At 40.5% G+C, this 23463-nt stretch overlaps 1 protein-coding gene across 1 annotated transcript in view; it reads left to right on the plus strand.

Annotated features, from left to right (window-relative positions):
* The window catches only part of LOC134527535 (methyl farnesoate epoxidase-like), a 134273-nt gene that overhangs the window by 4016 nt on the left and 106794 nt on the right, over positions 1 to 23463 (plus strand). The window lies entirely within an intron of this gene.

Raw genomic sequence — 23463 nt, forward strand, 5'->3', positions numbered from 1 at the left:
TAGCACTAGTTAAGCCATTTGTTCTACGCAATCTAACACACTAATACTGTTACAAACTATCACTAGATAGGTAATAGATACACCGCACAATAACACACTAGCACAGTTACACGCAAGCACTACGTAATCCAAATTTACCACGCACCATAGAACACTAACACTATAACAGACAATAATAATAAATATGCCCGAGGTACCACGCACTGTAACATAATAGAAATGTAACACAGTTATCACTAGGTAGGCCAGAGTTACCATGCACTGTAACACACTACAAATAGGTAGTTCAGAGGTACCCAACACCATATCGCGCTAGTACTGTAACACACTAGCACTAGGGAGGTTAGAGGTTCTACTTACATAACACACTAGCAATAGGTAGACAAGAGGTATCACTACGATTATAACATTATATATAACCGGGAACATGCTTCATGACGTAGAGCCGTGGTGCCGACCGCCATATTGTGACGTCACGGCAGCCATTTTGGTTGACATTGACCTGGATCTTTGACCATGACCTTCAAAATTTGAAAACATTTTCCAAAATTCGCCTAAATTTTCAGTTTATTAAGGAAAAAATTACACTAAAAAATCTTCAAAAAATTTGAAAAATAAAATATTCTCTTTGGGAGATAAAAATTCCCGTTTCGAGAGAAAATTTTTCCTTTTTAGTCCTCAAAAATACCAGCAGCTGGAAATGTCCCCATAGCGGATTAAGCATCCATGTCTACAGCCTCCGATAAGCCGCTGGTGGGGAGATTTGAACTTGACGTCGACAGCCATATTGGATTCTAAATCGTTGCACTTTTCGTTACGGCTGCCATCTTGAAAGTCCGTAGTTTTTATGCCAGAAAATCGGGGAAAAAATTAAAATTTATAAAAAATAATTAAACAAACTATAATAAAAATTAAAAACGCATTTACGTCATAGAGCTCGGAGTCCTCGGTTCGAACCCGGTAAGAGCAAAAATTAAAAAATGTTGACCGATCCTTACTCCGCGAAAGCCGCCGACAGACTGACCTCTCACCACTTATGCCAGGTTATATATCGTCAGCTATTATGACGTCATGGCCACCATCTTAAAAATCTTTATTAATTATCCAATATTAATGAAAAACATTCTGAAAATTATTAGAAAATATTAATCAAAATATAATAAAATTAATAAATTTGTGATCAATATACTGATTTATCCGATCAGTTCCTGTCCTTGGTTCGTTACTTGAACAAAGCAATAATTTTAAATTTTATGTAAAAAATATCAATTTCAATAAATAAGGTGGTAAGACATAAAAGATGTGTAGTTTCCTAACCATCCAGCAACATAAAAGCTGTTATGAACACCATCTTAGAAATGTGTATTTATTGATTTAGATATCAGAGAAAAATCCCTAAATTCTTCAAAAAACACTCATTAATAAAATGATTAATTATAACGACTAAGGTCCTTGGTACCATCCTGGTGGGATTTCACTTCTTATTGTAGAAACGTGAGCATATTGATTTATTTTATTAAATTTTCTTATTTGACACATTTTTTTTCTTTTTAAGATAATTTTTATTTCTTTTCTTTTTTTCCGGTTCTAATCCTTGTACAGTAGCAACAGTTTTTCGTATTGCCCATTCGCGTTCATTATTTATTCTTTTAGATGGTTTATACGGTTTAATTTCTGAAAAATCGGCCCGGTATTTACGCCTAAACCTCACGAAATAATAAGCGAAATAAACGAAATGCAAATAATCCCTCCTAACCCCTAGCAAACGTTTTCAAGCGCAGTAGAAGAATGTCGTAAACGACTGTAACGCGGCCGGTTGCCACTTCGCAATATAAGGTTATCGTAAAAACAAACGTAAGCGCGTTTTAAAATACAGTCAGCGCCATCTAGCGACGTGTGCGGGTATCACCGCCACTCTTAGTCCAATGACTTATATTTTGACCAAATTTTGAGCGAAATTATTTAATAATTTTGTGTAATTTGTTTATTTAATTTGTGTAATGTTCGAGTAGAATAAAGTTAATCTATCGACTATTTCTTCTTGTAAACTTGTAAGTATAAGTATAAAAGCCAGTCTAGTCTTATCCAGAGTTTTCCTTTAATTTTATTTATATGCGAGTAGTATAGGAATGGGCATACTGGCACAGGCTTCAGGCTGAGGTGCCGAGGTGCCGACCGCCATCTTGGATTGTGACGTCACGGCGGCCATCTTGGATGGTTGTGACCTTGACCTTTGACCTTGACCTTGACCCCGGCGACCATTTTGGATCCGCCATCTTGGATCCGCCATTTTGGATGACGTCATTGTGTTCTAGAAAATTCCGGTGATGTGTTTTCCGCCATATTGGATGATGACGTCACCGTTACAATTTTCGTTACGGCCGCCATTTTTATCTTTTTTATTTATTATCCGATTTCAATGAAAAATTTTTTAAAATTTATTAAAAAATCCATTTAATAAAATTTTAATAAAAAATATTTAAAAAATATACTTTTACGACACGGAGTTCGGAGTCCTCGGTTCGAACCCGACGAGCGCAAAAAAAAAAATAAAAATGGCGACCGATCCTTCCCCCGTGGTGACTTTTGGCAGACTAACTCCCAACCACTTTTTTTCAAAAGCATATATATCGTTACCTAGTATGACGTCATGTCCGCCATCTTGTCTTCGATGCTGGAAGCCATCATCATCATTGTATCGTCGGCGAGAGTGCGCTGACGCTATGTTAGTTTAGTTCTTATCCGCTAGAGTGCAGTAATCATTTATTGCTGTGACACCCGCCATCTTGTCAATTGGCCGCCATCTTGGAAATCCGTAATTATTTAGCTAGGAATTCGGGAAAAGTTCCAAAATTCATTAAATAAATCACTCATTAATTTACATATTGATTCGATCGATTCCCGTCCACGGATCGATACCCGAACGATGCAATAATGTTTAATTTTATGTAAAAAATAATAATTTTAATAAACCATGTTCTAAATTCATTAAATAAATTTTTTAATCCATATAATGATTGATTGGATCGACTTAGGTCCTTGGTTCGATCCCTGGCCGATACAAAACAACTTTAATTTAAAAAAATATCACTTAAGTGTAAGGTTTGAGAAAATAAAAACACCACAAAGTATTTTAAAAAAACTTTTATTACATACATACTACACTACTACAAGTACAAAAAAATACACAGACAAATTACTAAAGTTTTTGGATTTCTCGATTTCCGCATCAGCCACCCACGAATTAAAGCGAGGTGGAAAGCCCCACCACTTGACGTAAGACCGTCCATTTCTTAGTTTTATAATCTTCTCCACCAAGTACGTATCGGGATACAACGTAGGCTGAATCTCTTCGGCATAGAAGCCTCCATGGATAGGTTTGTGGTCCAAATCTTCGAGGTAGTAGGTCCTAGGCTCTGATTCACGAACATGTGTCACACGGAAAAGTTCGGGACTCCAGTTTGCAGTGAAACCTTTCTCGAAGATACCTTTCTGCTTGGAGATTCGCACAATGTCACCGACGTTAGCTTTACGCTTTCGTGGATCTTTCTTCTTCGTGTTGGAAAACACTGTTTGAAGCAAGCGATTGTCCGTTACGTCCTTTGGCTTCATTTTCGTGGTAGAATGCACCGTGGAATTATACTCGCTTATTAGTTTCGGCAAGATGTCAAGCCACTTGTAATTTCCGTTAGCCGTGAACTGCTGCCACATCTTGGAACGCAAAGTTCTGTTAAACCTTTCGACAACGGAGGCTTTGACATTACTAAATGTAGAGTAGTGTTTGATGCCATACTTCTTCATCAAAGCCTTGAAGGTTGCATTGTAGAATTCTTTCCCGAGGTCCGTTTGCAGGTGCGACGGTACACGTCCATCACGCAAAATATTGTTCATGGCCTTTGCTACGTCAGTTGCAGTCTTTGATTTGACAGGTCTAGCCCAAGCGAACTTGCTATAAACATCGATGACTGTCAACATGTACTTGAAACCTTTATTCAATCGGGAATACGGTATCATCTCAACAAGGTCCGCCTGGAATAAATCGTCAATTCCACGAACTATGAGTTTGCGACGAAGGTATTTCCGTCTAGCAGGAGCATGAAGTTCGCGAGCGATTCCGGTTCGACTCATTGTATGTAGCCAGCTTCCCTCAGTTCTTCAAGTATGGAGACTATTTCGTTGATGTGCGAATAGTTTCCTACACTAAGCGAAGCATGTAGAATTCTAAGGCGATCAACTAATTCATTAGGGTCGTCCCAATATACATAGTCAAATATCTGACCACTTTCTAGCTTTTTTAAACCTTCGCCATGTATTGTTAGTTCACTGAAGAGATTAGCGAGAATGTCGATTTTTTCATGATCTACGTCTTTATATACACCACTATCTGGATCGTTATCGCGAAAATGTGCGTTGGTTAGCTCTAGCAGTTTTTTGTACTCTTGTAAGTCTTTGTGAGAATATCCTTTAGGCTCCCTGCGAAACAGCAATTCGTACAGTCCCGGAGTCCCGCGCGTTTTGAACTCTGCCACGCGTACGATATTTCCTGGTAGAAAGTCTATTTCTTTAGCACCGAGGAACCACTTATTATATTTTCTGTACACTCCGTAGGTCGTGTCATTATTCCGGCTCGTAAACGATATCAGGTATGGTCGGACCATTGCATTAACTTGATGTCCCTTTTTCGGTATTTTTTTCTTGTGCATAGACTCTGTACTTGTTAAGTCCTCTTCTTCTCGATCGGGTTCATACTTTCTCTTCTTTACAGTCGCCATTTCATCTTCAACTTCTGTCTTCACAATGATGGCTGGTTCTTCCTTGTTTTTAAGTTCGTCGAGGCGACTAGTGATTGGTTTAAATATCTCCTCATTTTCCATCTCACGTGCAAGTCTGGTTCGTCTAGCAAGTAAATATTTTTCACGAACAGACTGTATAGCTCGATGAAGGTCACTGGCCAGGTCCGACATTGTACTGGCTGAAAACTTATTGCAAGACCTCCTTTTATACTTTTTTATTCGATCGCAGAAACTTCTTTCTTGTGTTTGACCAAATCTGAATTTGTTGACAAGTGAGATAGTGATGCTTTCAGACTACTTTGAAAAGTCCTCAGATCGTCCCGTCTTTGTGCATTCGATACTTCGATCATGTCGCGAATGCGAGAATCCGAGACTTCCACTCGCTGGTCGATGGCAACGAGATACTCTAGTAATTCCTTTTTCACACTTTCCACTTTTTGAGCCAGTAGCGAAATGTATTTGCGGATAACGTCGTCATGAGACTTGAGAGCAGTACGTAAGTCTCGACTGCTACGACCGAATTTCGAAATGCTATGACTCATGTTTGGTGATAAACTGATCGAAACCTCGTCTGTACCTGCCCTTATATAGAGGCCAGTCTTTGAATATAACTAGGAATCCGTGTTCTTCTTTCCAACACAAGGAGCACATGTCTTTGAATTCCTGGAATGTCATGTCGGTGTTTACGTGATCATCATAAGCGTGGCGTAAATTAAGTTCGTCCATGCGAAACAAAACTATGACATTTGCGTTGTCTCGTAGGAGATGTTTTGGAATACGACTGTACGTCTGACACAGGTAAACGCAGTCTACCTTGGCGTGTCTGCCCATGGAAAAGTACTCTTGTATTATGCCTTGTTTCTCGCACATTACATCGTCGAAAACAAACACGGAATTGGCTTTTGCTTCGCTTGGAGGTACAACATCGGTATTATCGCTAAACGGAAAATACTCCAGACCATCCACCGAGCGTAGAACAGTTGCTAGGCGCTGGTACTTTGGCTGTTGCAACGACTTGGAATACAAGTAGACGTTCTCGAACCGAAGACCGTTTGGCTCCTCCAGTAAACTCAGTAAAACACACGTCTTGCCGCAGTTTGACGGACCCGCCATTATGCAACGTACGGCGGAAGGTAACAGTAAGCCATGTCGTGATTCACGCGCACTAAATACATCGTCTTGCGTAATGCGTACGGGCAAACACACGTCTTGCTTGACGACCTGCATTGTACTAAAGTAATTGTATAAAAGAAGCGTATTTATACTTTCTGGTCAGTTGTGCGTAATGACTCGAAGAGGTAAGAACAAAAAACACATCGGCGCGGGACTCGTAAACTCGCTGATAAACAATCTACCATTCGAGCTACACATTCCCGGCTACAGATTTTGCGGCCCCGGCACGAAACTAGCGAAAAGGTTGGCTCGCGGTGACGTGGGCATTAATTCTCTGGACGAAAAGTGCAAGCAGCACGATATCGCATATTCATTAAGCAAGGATCTGGAATCTAGGCACAGAGCAGACCAGATATTGGCACAGGAAGCCGAAGATATAAGCAAATCGTCGAACGCGGGACTAGGAGAGAAAATCGCAGCGTGGGGCGTATCTAAAATCATGAAGGCAAAGACGAAATTAGGACTGGGTGCTCGTCGAGCCAGCTCCATCAAGTCAAAGACTAACTCACGCAAGACCAAACGCAAGATCGGTGCAGGCGTGCAAAAAACCAAGCAAAAATTACAGACTCTCGACAAGAAGATTATAGGAGGATTTCTTCCTTTGCTTTTGCCTGCATTGGGTGCTCTCGGCGGCCTCATCGGTGCAACGAGCGGTATAGTGCGGGCAGTCAACACTTCGAAGAATGAGCGCAAGCAGTTAAAAGAAGCACAGCGACACAACGCCAACATGGAAGCCATTGCCATCGGTAAAAAAAACGGCGCAGGACTCTACTTGCAACCTCACAAGGCAGGACGAGGCATGAGGAAGAAACGAATGAAAAAATCCTAAGTTCATTGCCGAAACGTCCGCTCACCAACGTAGATTTAATAAAGTACGCTCGGAAACTTAAAATACCAAATTTCCGCGGCGTGTTTATGCGAGACACTTTGCCCAGCAAGCCAAAGACACGTGAGTGCGCCATAATTAATTTAGATACGTCGGCGGGTCGCGGCACGCACTGGGTAGCCTATGTAAAGTCTGGAAAAATGACCGAGTACTACGATAGTTTCGGTAATTTACGGCCTCCGCCAGAACTGCGACAGTACCTGGGCCGGTCCACTACATTGTTTTACAATAACGAAACGGAACAGAAGCCTAATCAAACAAACTGCGGACACTTGTGTCTTCGCTTTTTAACAAACAAAAATTAGCTGACAAATAAAAAAAATTGCTACTTAAAGGTTGTGCAGTGATGATAATTTATTAGTCATGTCGATAACACTTACCTTGACAGGTCACGCATCTGAGCTGCGGGCGGTTCATTTCCCGCCTCTGGATTTAGACGGAGAATGGTGTATCGGTCTCGTAGATTTTCAAACGTATAATGCCATACCTAATATCGACGAAGAAAATTGCAAGATCTACTTCCTGAAAAGCGATGGGACCGCTCATGAAATACGGTTACCTGTTGGCTCTTACGAAATTGACAACATTGCAAATTACATCAGGGATATGTTACCACAGGATGTAGACTTTCAACTGCGTGGAAATCCAAACACTCAAAAAAGCATTCTAACATGCAGTGAAAATGTCGACTTTACGAAACCTGGCACCATAGGTACGATGCTCGGATTCGAATCAAAGGTTTATGATACGGGAAGAACGTACGAATCTACGCGCGCAGTAAACATTTTACCTGTGAATGTCATAAGAATAAACTGTAATTTGGCAAGTGGAACGTATCTCAACGGAAGACTAAGCAACATGCTGCACGAGTTTTCGCCGATGGTCCCGCCAGGATATAAACTGGTAGAAGTACCGCAAAGTATCATTTACGTTCCAGTCGTCGTGAAGTGCGCACACGAAGTCGTCGTCCGAATCGTTGACCAGCGAGGACGATTGGTGAATTTTCAAGACGAAGAAATTACATTACGTCTGCACTTGAAGCGATGGGCATAAAGTTCGTAACACCGAACAATTACAAAAGAAATCGTATTGCCGTGAATAAGAACAGTTCTCTACCAGACATCGGTGCATTAACACCTGACAACATAAAGTATCTTCTCAGTATTGGACAAGTGCCGAATAAATATGGAAGACGAAATCCTCAACGTGGAAGATCCGGTCATTTTTGAAGACAGCATTACGAAAATGGAATTGCACGAGTACCAGCCTTTCCTGCTCGGACCGTACGCACTACCATTGGAAGTACGCATTGCAGTACAACACCAAGATATTTGTACTTTACCTTCGCAGTAATTTCTACGTATAAGAGGCACGCTTACAAAAGCGGATGGTACGCACCCGACAACGACATCAATATCCTGCAATGGTATTCTTCACCTAATCGAGCGCATTACATATGTACTCAATGGCGTCGAGGTAGACCAGACGAGAGATGTAGGCATAACATCTGCTATGAAAAATTACCTTTCGCTCACGCCAAATGAACTGTCTGCTGCAAAGATGGCCGGTTGGGCTCTCGAGGATGAATATAAGCTTCCGGTTTATGCCGAAGGGAAGTTCGAAGTTTGTGTTCCTCTGTCCATGCTTCTTGGATTCGCTGAGGACTACAAGCATATAATCATTTATTCGAAACAAGAGCTCGTACTGCTTCTAGCCAACACGCACATTAATGCAATTGTCGCCGCTGCAGAAAACCCTCAAGATGTCTCGCTAACACTACAGTCTATCGAGTGGATGCTGCCCCACATCCAAGTGAGCACTGTTGAACGAGTCAAGATGTTGAAGAACATAGAAAATGGCAAGAACTTCGATGTACCATTCCGATCCTGGAGCCTGGAAACTTATCCTGGCTTGCCTCATAGTCAGCGTATCAATTGGATAGTAAAGTCCAGCTTCGCTACGGAAAAACCAAGATACATAATCGTCGGGCTTCAGACCGGAAGACAGCTCAATGCAGGAGTAAGTCGCTCCGTATTCGATAACTGTCAAATACGCAATGTAAAAATATTTTTAAACAGCGAAAGTTATCCGTACGTTGACATGAACATGGATTTCGAAAGTGGAAGATTTCTTCTAGCATATCAAATGTACGCCAAGTTTCAGCAAGCTTACTATGGGCGGATACAGTCACCGATACTGAGTCCAGACAGTTTCAAGAACAAGGCTCCGTTAATGGTGTTTGACGTTTCCAAACAGGATGATCGAATAAATTCAAACATCATCGACTGTAGGATCGAGATAACGACTAGCGGAAATATTCCCCCAAACACCTACGCTTTTTGTCTGATACTTCACGATCGGCTTGCTTCGTACAATTGTCGAGACAAACTTGTGAAAATTCTGACATAAATACTGTTTCGTTTCCGATAGTAATTTAGTTACGACCGAGCATTGCTAGCGACAAGATGTACTGCAACCTGCAAGGTTTCCAGAGTCAAACTGGATTCGTGCTCAAGAAAATTAGCGTCACCTCCGGAGACAAGACTCGAACCAGCAGCTTCCGACCTCCGTATCCGTGGAAACTACTAGACGAAAAAAGTAAACGGTCGAACGAATGGCTATGTAAATACTACCATGGCCTGGAGTGGGACGAAGGAAAAATTCCGTACCACCAAGTGAAAACACACTTCAAGATTTACTACTGCAAAACGAAATAATCTACGTTGCCGGACCTGAACAGAAGAAATGGCTGAGCAAGTTGTGTGACGACGGAGCAGCTGAAATCGTAGATATACAGACCGACTACGGCTGTCCTTCCCTGCGCAATCTTAGTGCAATATATGACATGCAGCCACGTGACAAGTTTGAACGTATCTGTGCCTGTACAAACTCGCAGTTAATGCAGAAATGGCACACACAGTGTCAGTAGGAGCCTGCATATATAAATGGCGTACCTACGTACGTGCCTTCAGTTGACGTTCGACCTGCAAGAAGATGTTTACGTTTCATCCTGCTAACGTGTACGTGAGCGCAAGACCTAGCTTCAGCAGTGTCGAGTACAGCTACTGGGATCCCGGATATCTACGTACATATACAGAAACCTGTGATGGAGGTGCTCAGCATTGGCGGTTTGCTCACTTTCCTGTGTCCTACGAACCGACTCAGCAGCTGGTAGCTTGTTGCGAACCTGGAAACTGTGCCGTCTATCACATGAGACCACACACAATCCTTCCTGCTAGCATCGCTGAGGTAGTCGCCTCGTCTGCATGTGCAACACCAAACATGGACGTGTTGCAACCTGTTGCGACCTGTGATGCATCTACGCAGACGTCCAAACGGTGTGCGTCTCGTCATCGCAGTTCAGGCAGTGAATCTGTCCCAACTAGCACTGAGCCAAAGCCCAGGCGTAGACGTGGTCACAGACGTCATCGACCATGTCTTGTCGGAGTTGTCGACGTCGCAGAAGATGACCAGCTGGAAACCTGTGTTCCTGATCCTGTGGCCTGCGAACCAGTTGGAACCGGAGTCAACGAACCAGTTGGAACCGGAGTCGACGTGTCAGTTCGTGCGGCATTAAAGACTGTGCTTGTGAAAATGCTTGATTCCTTAACCTAATATGTATTTGTATAATTTTTATAAATAAATGTGTAAAACTTGAACGCGTGTGTTTTTTATTTCTACAATTTTTAGGTACCTAATAAAAAAAATTTTAAATACAGACATTATTTTGACTCATGTAGTATACCAGTAGACCACAGGTATATAAGCGAGGTTCAGACGACTGGACCCGCAGTTCACCTCTGGCCGCGGTGCAGTACGGACGTGCTCTCTCAATTAATTGTCGTGAGATTTAGTTATGTCGACCGGAATAGAATGTTTACCGACAGCAGCGGGGACCTCGATGGTAGCAACGATGATGGAGACGGAGATCCCGATACCATTTGCAGAGGAGACCACGGCAGCGGAGAGCTCAATGGCTGAGGTGTCGACAGCTGTGGAGATCCCGATACCTGCTGCAGAGGAGACAACGATACGTGCAGTTCCACCATCAGCTGACGTTTCATCATCTGCATTCCAGACATCAAGTAATGAAGAGCATACATCGCATCAATGCAAATATTGTGGTGCATCAATAACCTGCAGTAGGTCTCTGAAAATCTCTCGAGAGACATATAAGTGCGACAAATGCGATAAGGTTTTTTCGCATTGTAACAGTCTGGACAGTCACAAGATTATGTGCATAGGAAACGAATCAAGTGGTAGTATGCTTCCATACCATCAGACGTCATCATTTATTGCCTTACCTGAGGCGATAGTCAACAAAAGAGCAGTAGTCAATTGCCAAAACTTGAAGGATCAGTTTTGTTTTAAATGGAGTATTTTGGCAAGATTTGTCGAGGGAAGTCATCAAAACCGTGTTGATAAGAGGTATTATGCTTTGGAGAATAAGTACAACTTCGATGGACTGTGCTATCCGCCACCGTTAAATCAGATAAAAGTTTTTGAGAAAAATAACCCTGAAGTCTCAGTTAATGTGTATGCGCTAAATGAGGATAATAAGGTGTGTCCGATTCGGGTAACCAAACAAGAAAGAAAAAATCATTTCGATTTGTTGCTTGTGACAAATGAAAGCGGTTCTGCACACTACTGCTACATCAAAAACTTCTCCCGACTTGTGAGACCCCAGGTTACAAAACATCAACATAAGATTTATATGTGTAAGATGTGCTTTAAGTATTTTGCTAATCGACCTCGAAAATCAGGACTCACAGCTATACAGTGTCTTGAACAGCACAAGATTAAATGCGGAAATAAATCTTAACCAAAACTTTAGTAATTTGTCTGTGTATTTTTTTGTACTTGTAGTAGTGTAGTATGTATGTAATAAAAGTTTTTTTAAAAGACTTTGTGGTGTTTTTATTTTCTCAAACCTTACACTTAAGTGATATTTTTTTAAATTAAAGTTGTTTTGTATCGGCCAGGGATCGAACCAAGGACCTAAGTCGATCCAATCAATCATTATATGGATTACAAATTTATTTAATGAATTTAGAACATGGTTTACTGCAATTATTATTTTTTACATAAAATTAAACATTATTGCATCGTTCGGGTATCGATCCGTGGATGGGAATCGATCGAATCAATATGTAAATTAATGAGTGATTTATTTAATGAATTTTGGAACTTTTCCCGAATTCCTAGCTAAATAATTACGGATTTCCAAGATGGCGGCCAATTGACAAGATGGCGGGTGTCACAGCAATAAATGATTACTGCACTCTAGTGGATAAGAACTAAACTAACATAGCGTCAGCGCACTCTCGCCGACGATACAATGATGATGATGGCTTCCAGCATCGAAGACAAGATGGCGGACATGACGTCATACTAGGTAACGATATATATGCTTTTGAAAAAAAGTGGTTGGGAGTTAGTCTGCCAAAAGTCACCATGGGGGAAGGATCGGTCGCCATTTTTATTTTTTTTTTTGCGCTCGTCGGGTTCGAACCGAGGACTCCAAACTCCGTGTCGTAAAAGTATATTTTTTAAATATTTTTTATTAAAATTTTATTAAATGGATTTTTTAATAAATTTTAAAATTTTTTTCATTGAAATCGGAAAATAAATAAAAAAGTTAAAGATGGCGGCCGTAACGAAAATTGTAACGGTGACGTCATCATCCAATATGGCGGAAAACACATCACCGGAATTTTCTAGAACACAATGACGTCATCCAAAATGGCGGATCCAAGATGGCGGATCCAAAATGGTCGCCGGGGTCAAGGTCAAGGTCAAAGGTCAAGGTCACAACCATCCAAGATGGCCGCCGTGACGTCACAATCCAAGATGGCGGTCGGCACCTCGGCACCTCAGCCTGAAGCTTGTGCCAGTATGCCCATTCCTATACTACTTATGCGTAATAAAAGCAGAAAGGGAGGCATTCGCCCAGCAGTGGGAAGCAATAGGCTAGATTAAATTAGAAGATGTGTCCCACTACGCTGGATTTTTGCAATGACAGTCGATTTTTTTATGTACCAATAGTAGAAGGGGGCATTACCATATCTCTAATACAGCTGAGACAAGCTGAGGGTTCTTCATCAGATACTTCAGACCTTCGATTTTTGACTTCAAATGAAGAGGCAAACGAAGTTGAATATTTTTTGTAAAGGCGTTATATCGATCTTTAATAGTTTGGTTGGGCTCTTGTGTTTTCAAATAAAGGTCACCAGGTACTCCAGATCTTCGATTATCCTAGTTTTTATAGTTTTCCCTTTATGTGGCCATTAAACCGTAACTCTGTACCAAATTTCAGCTCTCTGAGTTTATGGGAAGTACTAGTTCTATTCTGATGATCATGAGTGAGTGAGTGAGTGTCATAAATGTGAAACTTAGCTTTCGCTTAGCTTCGGAACTAAATGACCTACAGACTTGAAATTTTATTTTAAGTATGTGCATTTATAGCTTACTGGATGACGAAAATTTCTGCGTTCTGGTCTTATCCAGAGGTTCTCAAATAGGGGCCTGAAAATGCAGCGAAATGGTTCCAGTAAAGAATGGTACGGCAGTGTTTGCTACGCGCTCGACTTGGCGGGGGCACTGCCGTGCCCCCCGATTATCATTCACTTGTAATGCACTGAACACAGTCTTAGTTTCCGTTTCATGTTCAGACGTCATAGCAATAGGTTTCTGCACAACGGTTTTCTTGCTTGTACGCTAACGAGTCTCCAATCTAAAGCGATGAGTCGAAATTTCTGCAGGTAGTTCAGCAGTGGGCACACGGACTTCATCTTCACATTTTTTCGCATGTTGTCGCAGACTGTCAAACGTGTAAACCAAACATGGCACTCATCTCAGCGAAACTTCATAGGAGAAGGAATCTTCATACGTTTACTCCGCTCATGTCTTCGTTCATCGTGGGAAAATGTGAATGTCATATCGCAGTAGCTGCATGGATATCTAGTTGATAAAGACGAACCATTCAGACCCGAACCAGATGATGTTGTTGCAGCAGTTGTACCAATTCCCGGTGTACTCTTATGCACATCGATGCATCGTTGTTGTATATAAATCTTTACTTTCTGCCACGCAGCAGGACCTTTGCATGTCTTCAAGTATATTTTCATCTTATCATGCCTTGCAAATTGCTTGCGACATTGGTTACAGCAAAACCTTTTGCGAGAAGGATTCTTAGCACATTCTCTATTCTAGTGTCGTTGAACATTGCTGTTGTTTGAGAAAATCTTGTCACAGTAACGTCATCGATGCTGGGTAGTTGTGGCCGAATCATCAGCCATTGAAGTCTCCATCGAGGGCGAAACGACAATCATCGTGGATTCCTGTGCAGTCAGAACTGAAGTCAATAAGCTCTCTTCTGATGACGGTACAACGACTGTTGGAGTCTTGTCTAGTGTTGAAGTGTTGACGGCGCATATGTCAACGATATCTGCACCATCATCGACGTCGCTGACGTCAGGGTTCCCATAGTCGATGGTTCAACCTCCATTGAGTTCGACGTTAAAGATGGTAAAGATGCCATCGAGTTCACGAGTACAGGTAATTACGCGACTTATGCACCAGGTAAGACAAAACAAGATATCCTTACACTTTCGACGACAGTAACAAACTGAAATTCACACCGTCTGAGAACTCGCTTATATACACGCAAATACAAAATAATATTCTAGTCTAATAATGATCCATTTACTATAATACAACAGTCAAAACTTAATTAAAAAAATAAGAACACCAAAATAAGGTAACACATTTGGAAGCACATTTAACGAAAAGGAAGCACAATCGAAAGAACATTTGACAAAGAGGAAGCACAATCATTGAAAAGGAAGCACAATCAGAAGCACAACCAACGAAAGGAAGCACAATCGGAAGTACAATCAACGAAAGTAAGTACATTTGGAAGCACAATAATCGAAAAAGAGGTACATACGGAAGCACAATCATCAAAAAGGAAGCACAATCCGAAGCACAACATTTGAAAGGAAGCACAATCGGAAGCACAATCATAGAAAAGGAAGCACATTTGGAAGCACAATCAACATAAAGGAAGCACATTTGGAAGCACGATCATCGAAAAGGAACCACAATCGAAGCACAATCAACGAAATGAAGCACATTTAGAAGAACAGTCATCGAAAAGGAAGCACAATCGGAAGCAATAAACCAAAGGAAACAAAATCGGAAGCACAATAAACGAAAGGAAGCACAATCGGAGGCTCAACATTCGAAAGGAAGTACAATCGGGAGTACAATCGCAAGCACGATCATCGGAAACGCATGCATTTCCTTTAAAATGTTATGTCCGCCATCTTGGAAATTCATAATTACTTAGCTAGAAAATCTGGGAAAAATTAAATTTCAATAAAAATATTAAATGAATCAAATTTTAATTAAAAATCGCACTTACGTCATGAAGCTAGTTCTCGGTTAGATCCAGGTGAGGGGAAAATAGAAATCCGATGACAGATCCTTCCTCCACGTAAGCCACCGACAGACTGACCTTCCACAACTAATGCCAATATATATTGCTAGATAGTATGACATCACGTCCGCCATATTGTCTTCGTCTGCTGGATGCCGCCATATTGTTTTCGTCAGCTGGAGGCCACCATCTGGTTTTCGTCTGCTAATAGCCAAATAGTCAAGTAGTCTCGTAGACTTGTAGACTTATAGACTCGTAGACTTGTAGCCTAATAGTCTTGTAGCCTAGTAGTCATACAGCCAGCCTAGTAGTTTTGTAGCCTTGTAGCCAGTTGAAGCCTTGTAGTCCTAAAGTCTCGCAGCTTCGTAGCCATCTTGTCTCGTAGCCAAACAGCATTAGGCCTTAGATAGCTGGAGTCACAGAAAGCTGGAGCGGAAGACTGTTGGAGCTAAAGACAGCTAGAGCCAAAAGACTGTTGTAACCATGGAGTTAAGAGCCAAAACACTGTTGGAGCAAAAGACTATAGGAGACATTATATCCTATCGTAAATTGACGAAAGCATCCTACTGATTTGAATGTTCGTGCACATATATGTCCTTTTCTTTAAAAGTGCTTCCTATTAATCGAATTTGTGACCAAATGTGCATTCTTTTCGTTAAATGTGCTTCCTTTTTGGATTGAATCTTCGTTCAAAATGTGCTACCTTTTGTCTAATTTTCGTTAAAATGTGCGTCCTTTTCGTAAAATGTGTACATTGCGTGTTCAGTGTGTACATTACGTGTTCATTGCGTGTTCGGTGTGTACATTTTGTGTTCATCATGTGTGTGTATTGGGTGTTTGTTAATTGCATATCGTGTGTGTGTACTGTGTATTTATTGTGTGTCCGGTGTGTGTGTGCTGTGGGTCCATTACGTGTGTGTAATGTGTGTTCATTGTGTGTACTGAGTTTTCATCCGTGTTTTGTGTGTGTACTGTGACCAATGTGTGTCCTGTGTGTGTATTGTTTGTTCATTGCATATCCTGTATGTGTACATGTGTAGGTGTGTGTGTACTGTGTGTCCAATGAGTGACCATTGTATGTATTGTTTGTCCATTGTGTGTACTGTGTATCCATTTTGTGTACATTGCGTGTCCTTTGCGTATATTTTGTGTCCCTTGCGTGTGCATTTCATGTCCATTGCGTGTCCATTGCATGTCCAGTGTGTGTAATTGTGTGTCCATTGGATGTCCAGTGTGTGTAATTGTGTGTACATTGCATGTCCAATGTGTGTACTGTGTGTTCATTGCGTGTATTGTGTGTACATTGCATGTCCAGTGTGTGTACTTGTCTGCATTATGTGTTTATTGCGTGTATTGCGTGCCCATTTCTTTCATCATATTTGCTTCTAATTATTCTACTTTTTTTTTTTTTGGTGTGCTTAATTTTTAAATGTTGTTTTGACTCGTGATTTATAGTAAATGGTTCTTGTATTAACTAACATATTATTCGACTGGTTGTGGGTATATAAGCGTGTCCCCAGACGGCGGGAATTTCAGTTTGTTACTGGCTGCGGCGGTGTAAGGATCACCTAGTTTGTCTCATCTGGTGCATAAGTCGCGTAATTACCTGTTCTTGAAAACTCAAATAGCATCTTTACCGTCTTCAACATCGAACTCGATGGCAGTTGTACCATCGTCTACGGGAACCGTGACGTCAGCATCGACGATGGTGGCGCAAATCCTGTTGGCAACGTCGACGACAACGCTAGACAAGACTGTAACAGTCGTGGTACCACCAGCTGAAGAGAGCTTAATGACTACAGTGCTGGCTGCAGAGAAAACCTCAATGAATGACTTTTCACCCTCGATGTAGACTTCAATGGCTGGTGATTCGATTACAACTATTGAGCATCGATGACGTTACTTTGACAAGATTTTCTAAAACAACAGTAATGTTCAGCGATACGGAAGAGAGAATGTGCTAAGAATCTGCCTCGCAAAAGGTTTGGCTGTAACCAATGTCGCAAGCAATTTACAAGGCATGATAAGATGAAAATACACTTGAAGACATGCAAAGGTCCTGCTGCGCGGCAGAAAGTAAAGGTTTCGCTACAACAGTGATTGATTGAAAGAGTTTCTCTCTCTTCTCCCACCGGTACAGTAAGGGGAAGAGGGAGAGTCTCTAAGAAATAAACACTAAGTTCAGGCGTTAGAACTTTTCAGTAGTATATGAATGACGGTCCGAGATCAGGGTTCAGGGTGTGGAGCCGAGAGCCGAGCCACATCTCTGACGTCACGTCCATCTCTGACGTCACTGCGACCATCTTGGATAAGCGTAACGGGACACAGCGTAACGGGACACAGCGTAACGGGACATATCGTAACGGGACATAACGTAACGGGACAAGTAGATCACGGCGGCCATTTTGGATCCGCCATCTTGGATCCGCAATTTTGGATGACGTCATTGTGTTCTAGAAAATTCCGGTGATGTGTTTTCCGCCATATTGGATGATGACGTCACCGTTGCAATTTTTGTTACGGCCGCCATCTTGAAATTTGGACGCCATCTTGAAAATCTTTAATTATTATCCGATTTTAATGAAAAAATTCCAAAATTCATCAAAAAATTAACTTATTCGAATTCTGATTGATTATATCGATCACCGTCCTCGGTTCAAACCCGGTGAGTCCAAAAAAAACTAAAAATGGCGACAGGCTCCTTCCTCAACGGTGGATGCAGGCAGACTGACTCCTAGCACTTTTTTTCAAAACATATATATCGTCAGCTGGTATGACGACATGCTCCTCTCCACTTTCCTTATGGGGCTCTTTGAATATCTGCCCTTGCGCCAGACGACGCGTATACTCCAAACTATCCACCTCGATCGCCCAAGCTTTCACTCTTCTAAATTTTCTGGACGTTCGACAAAAGAACACAATTGCCTAATAGAGGGCGCCATGTTTCCTAACACCAGCTTGATGAATTGCTCATCCCTGTACACTTTTCCTAGACCACACGCACATTCCCGTAAATTCTGGATAAATTCAACCATTCTTTCATTTTGTCTCTGAAAACGTCTCAGACAAGAAACCTCAAAATCCTCTGTTTCCCTTTCAGGACACAATAGCATCCAAAGCCTCTTCTTAATGGCCTCCCAATTTTCTCCAAGAGACAAACCATCTAACAATGCTTCTTGTGCCACACCGGCACACCTAGGCAATAGTCCCTAGATCAATTCGACATCGGATTGCAAAAGGTAACTACGCTTGATTTTATCAACAGCTACAATAAACTGCAATAATGCCTTCGGTTCATAAGAGGTTAATTGTGGCACATTTTGCAAAGACGATAGGGCCAATGGTATTTTCAATTCAACACTACTCCTATGGCCTTCTCGTTTGTCTTCGACCTCTGCTCCCATAGCCTTATTACCTTTTAAAAACCCTCTAAATTTATTTCTCAACACTTCAACCGTATCGATCTCCTCAACCGTAATACCAGCGGCTAACAAATTTACTATTAGCTGCTCTTTGGTTAGTCCTTGTACCCAGGCTGTAGGCATTTTTGAGATCATAGTCTAATAACGTAGCAAGTACTATACAAAAGCAAGCACAAAGTTCTACCACACCTAACCTAGCCAGCAGAGTGGCGCAGCTTGTAATGAGTTTCTCTCTCTTCTGCCACCGGTACAGTAAGGGGAATAGGGAGAGTCCCGAAGAAATAAACACTAAGTTCAGGCGTTAGAACTTTTCCATTTATTATTTAGGATTATTTTCAAAGTGCAAAAGGTAATAACAACAACAATTTATATTAATAGCTGCACGCCACATTTGCCACTAAAACTAACAGTTTTGCAGATTACAACCATGCTGGTGGCTAATACATTTATATAAATCTCCTAAAATCACCTCATGCCACATTCGCCACTAAAACTAACAGTTTTACAGATTACAAACTTGCAAATGGGTAATACATTCATATAACTTTCCTAAGATCACCTCATGCGACATTTGCCACTAAAGGTAACGGTTTTGCAGATTACAGACATGCTGGTGGCTAATACATTTATAAAAATGTCCTAAAATCACCTCATGCCACACTCGCCACTAAAACTAACAGATTTACAGATTACAAACATGCTGGTGGCTAATACATTTACATAAATCTCCTAAGATCACCTCATGCCACATTTGCCACTAAAAGTAATGGCTTTGCAGATTACAAACATGCTGGTGGCTAATACATTTACATAAATCTCCTAAGATCACCTCATGCCACATTTGCCACTAAAAGTAACGGCTTTGCAGATTACAAACATAATACTCACATAAATGTCTAATTAATTCTATAAAAATGTATATTGTCATCAGTCAAGTTCACATAAAAAATTTATGACTTTACAAATATATAAATATATATATATACATATATATCAAACGCGGACTATTCTGCTTCACAATAGCCACAATAATTCTTCAAAAGTCACGCCGCACTTAAATTTTTATTGTGCAGTAATCAGGCCATTATCCAATACAAACTAAAATCTATTCCAACCTGGGTCACCGATGATTTCTGCCCTTCCTCGAAAAACAGGCAAAATCCAGGGAAATGGCTGCTTGCGGTGCGGAGAAATGGTATAATCCCATCTCAGGAATTTCAGCTATCGGAGGAACGAGACAATTCCACCACAGGAATTTGCTGCCATCGGAGAAACGGGACAATTCCACCACAGGAATTTGCTGCCATCGGAGAAACAGGACAATTCCACCACATGAATTGGCTGCTACCGGAGAAACAGGGCAGTTCCACCTCAGGAATATCTGCCATCGTACACCAACACGACACAATAAATGTTATAGCTCACTGCTGTACTATTCGCGCACCGCGAATCCACAAGCTCTCATGTGAGTCCTACAACTCTCGTCAATCCCCATTTCCCTTGTCAAGCCCAACACTCTTCCTAGACGCTATCCGTTATAGTCTCGTCTCCAAGACTCCCCGAAAACAACTTAATCACAGCTGGCCTGTTTTTCTCCAGCTTGACCCACCTCGTCCCACTCCACCTCACTCGTTTCCCCCTTCCTATGTTTCAAGCAGCTCAAAACAACGACAACAAAAGAACAACGCAACCACCAACCTCACAAACCAAAATTCCCCGCGTCACACTCACCGCAAAAAAACAGAGGGCGCTGCCAGCACACAGCTAGCAGTGACGTCTTACGGTTAAACGGGCACATCACCCGGACGAAGAATAGAAACAAACAGGTGACGGCCAAACTCGTCACAAAGAGTACACCGGGAATTGGTACAACTGAGGCAAAATCATATGTTTCGGGTCTGAACGGTTCGTCTTCATCAACTAGATATCCTTGCAGCTACTGTGATATGATGTTAGCATTTTCCCATGATTCACGAATACATTAGAGGAGCAAATGTGTAAACAGTCCTTCTCGTACGAAGTTTTGATGCAATGAGGGACATATTTGGATTTACGTATCGACAGTTTGCGACGGCATGCGAAAAAAAAAATAACGGTGAAGTCGGTCTGCCTACTGATGAACTACTTGCATACATTTCGACTTCTCGCTTTAAATTGGAGACTCGTATGCGTACAAGTACAAAAAAAGATGTTCAGCAACCGAATGTGATGAGGCCTGGACATGAATCTTAGCCTCAGACTGTGCTCGGTGCTTTACAGGTAAATGATAAGGGAGTCCACTTGGCGAAATCTGAATTTTGTGGAAAGTTTAAATACTACTATTATCTAAATACGTTTAGTGATTCGAAAGACATTTGTACTTTTCTTGACGATATCAGCCAGAACATTATCAATCAGTTTATAGATGAAGTAGGTACATATGGACATTTAATATATAACTTTTGGTTGGACTGTGTTTGTGGCAAACCATATCAATTCGAGAACAAAGTGAAGAAGTGTGCATTCAAGACAGTGAATTACTCCCATTTACAATTCCGACGATGTGAAGCAGTCTGTTAAACACAGTATCGAGAATCTCTGTCGGGAATAAAAAGACTATGTAGGCAAATGATTTGGCTGGTCTCTGTCTTCATTAAACCGATTGGAGCTACGAATTAGTCTGTTTAAGCCAATGCTGAACTAAAATTTTATAAGATTGCTAACTTTAGCAAGTGTTCCTATAGTCTGGTAGAAATTACGTAATAATATTTTTGTTTGTAATTTTGTTTTTTTATTTCTTGAACATGTAATTTATTTGGGAATTTTAATTAAATAACCTTTTTCGCATTTTCCAAGGATGGAAGAAAGTACTGTAAGGATATCGATCCATTCAATTAGTAAATTAAAGAGTGAATTTGTTGATGATTTTTGGAATTCTTTTTGAATTTTTAGGTTAATTATTACTAATTTTCAAAAATATGGTCTATATGTTATCATCTTACTACAGGCTGTTAGTAGAGGAATGTACTTTTCACCATATTTATTGATATTAATATTTTATCCATAAAATTAATATTTTTTATCGTTCAAGTATTGAATGAGGGCATTAACCGATCAAACCAATCAGTATATTAATGAGTATTTTATTAATTTTGGAATTTTTCCCGAATTTATAGCTAAATAACTACGACTTTCCAAAATGGCGCCCATATGTCAAGATGGCAGGCGACACAGAATTAAATTACCACTGCACTCTAGCAGGTAAAAATTAAACTCACATGGTGGTAGCGCACTCTAGCGGACAAAAAAAGATGGTGGCCTCCGGTAGACGAAAACAAGATGGCTGTCACCAGTAGACGAAAACAATATGGCGCCCTCCACCAGAGGAAGACAATATGCCTGACATGACGTCATACTAGCTGGTTATTTATATATAATATATATAGGCATTAGTTGTGGGAAGTCAGTCTGTCGGTGGCTTCCATGGAGGAAAGATCTGTAGTCTTTTTTTTTTGCCCGCACCAGGATCGAACCGAGGACTCCTAGATTCATGACGTAAGTGTGATTTTTAATTAAAATTTAATTAATTGAATTTTTTATTGAATTTTATTTTGTCCCTTATTTTTTAGCTAAAAAATTAGCTACTAATTTCCAAGATGGCTGACATAACATTTTAATCCAAGATGCAAATGTTTTCATGAAATTTTTTATTAATTACAATTTTTTCCTGATCTCCTAGTATAAAAACTTTTTTTTTTGCAATATGGCGTACTTAACGAAAATTTTAACGGTTATATAACAATTTAAAATGTTTACCATGGCATCCTAATTGTCAGGGTCATGACCTCAGTGGCTTATGGCGCCTTGCCTTTAGGATTTTAAGACGCTTTTAGGAATTTTTAAGTCGTTGGAAATTTTGAGTTCTAAAACAGGAAATTTAACTTCTAAAACGGGAATTTACCTCGTATAGGGACTTTTTTATTTTTAATTTTTTTTTTTTGCAGTATATTATTCTATAAACTGGAAAAATTTGGCGGATATTGGCGAATCTTCGAAACATTTTGAGTCATTTCGGGCAAATTTTGGCAAATTTTGAAGGTCAAGGTCAAGTGCATCCAAAAAATATTATATACGACTCTAGATGTCTGAGTGGAAAGAATATATGCGGGAGATTTTTTTAAATTTTATGTATGGTAACCCATCTCTATAAATGAATTTTATGTGTTTTTGGTCAAATATTAAGTACATTCTGACAATCAATATAAGTGTGAAATGTTGGGAAAGCATAAATCTATGCACCACAAAAATGATTATACATTCATAACACTATTGTTATAGAATTTTGTAAAGTCTTTTAGAAAACAATTGGTAAATATAGAAAGTAGTGATTTTTTTTATCTGCTTTTCCGTCCGACAAAAATGAAATGCGAGCTTCAATTTCAAATCTATTATAAGCATTTTGTAAATTTTTGATTTCTTAACCGCCGGGCTATTTTAATGAATTCAACTTCGCTGTCAGAAGCTTGAAATTCTGAGCCCACTGGTTGACACATCTTTGGCTTACCAGTTTACAAAGTAACTATTCAAACACGCTAAAGAATTACTCATGCAATACGTTTGTTTTCAAAAGTGTCTTCAACCGAGACGGCCAATTATTAAAGATACTAAACGTAAAACTATATTTGGACAAAGAACATATTTTAAATTGACATACGCCAATTTGTGTAAAATTCAATATAAATGACTCGTCAACTGCGTCCGCAATGACAC

Source organism: Bacillus rossius, chromosome 1 (assembly GCF_032445375.1).
Source record: "Bacillus rossius redtenbacheri isolate Brsri chromosome 1, Brsri_v3, whole genome shotgun sequence".
In the NCBI taxonomy this organism is placed as follows: Eukaryota; Metazoa; Arthropoda; class Insecta; order Phasmatodea; family Bacillidae; genus Bacillus; species Bacillus rossius.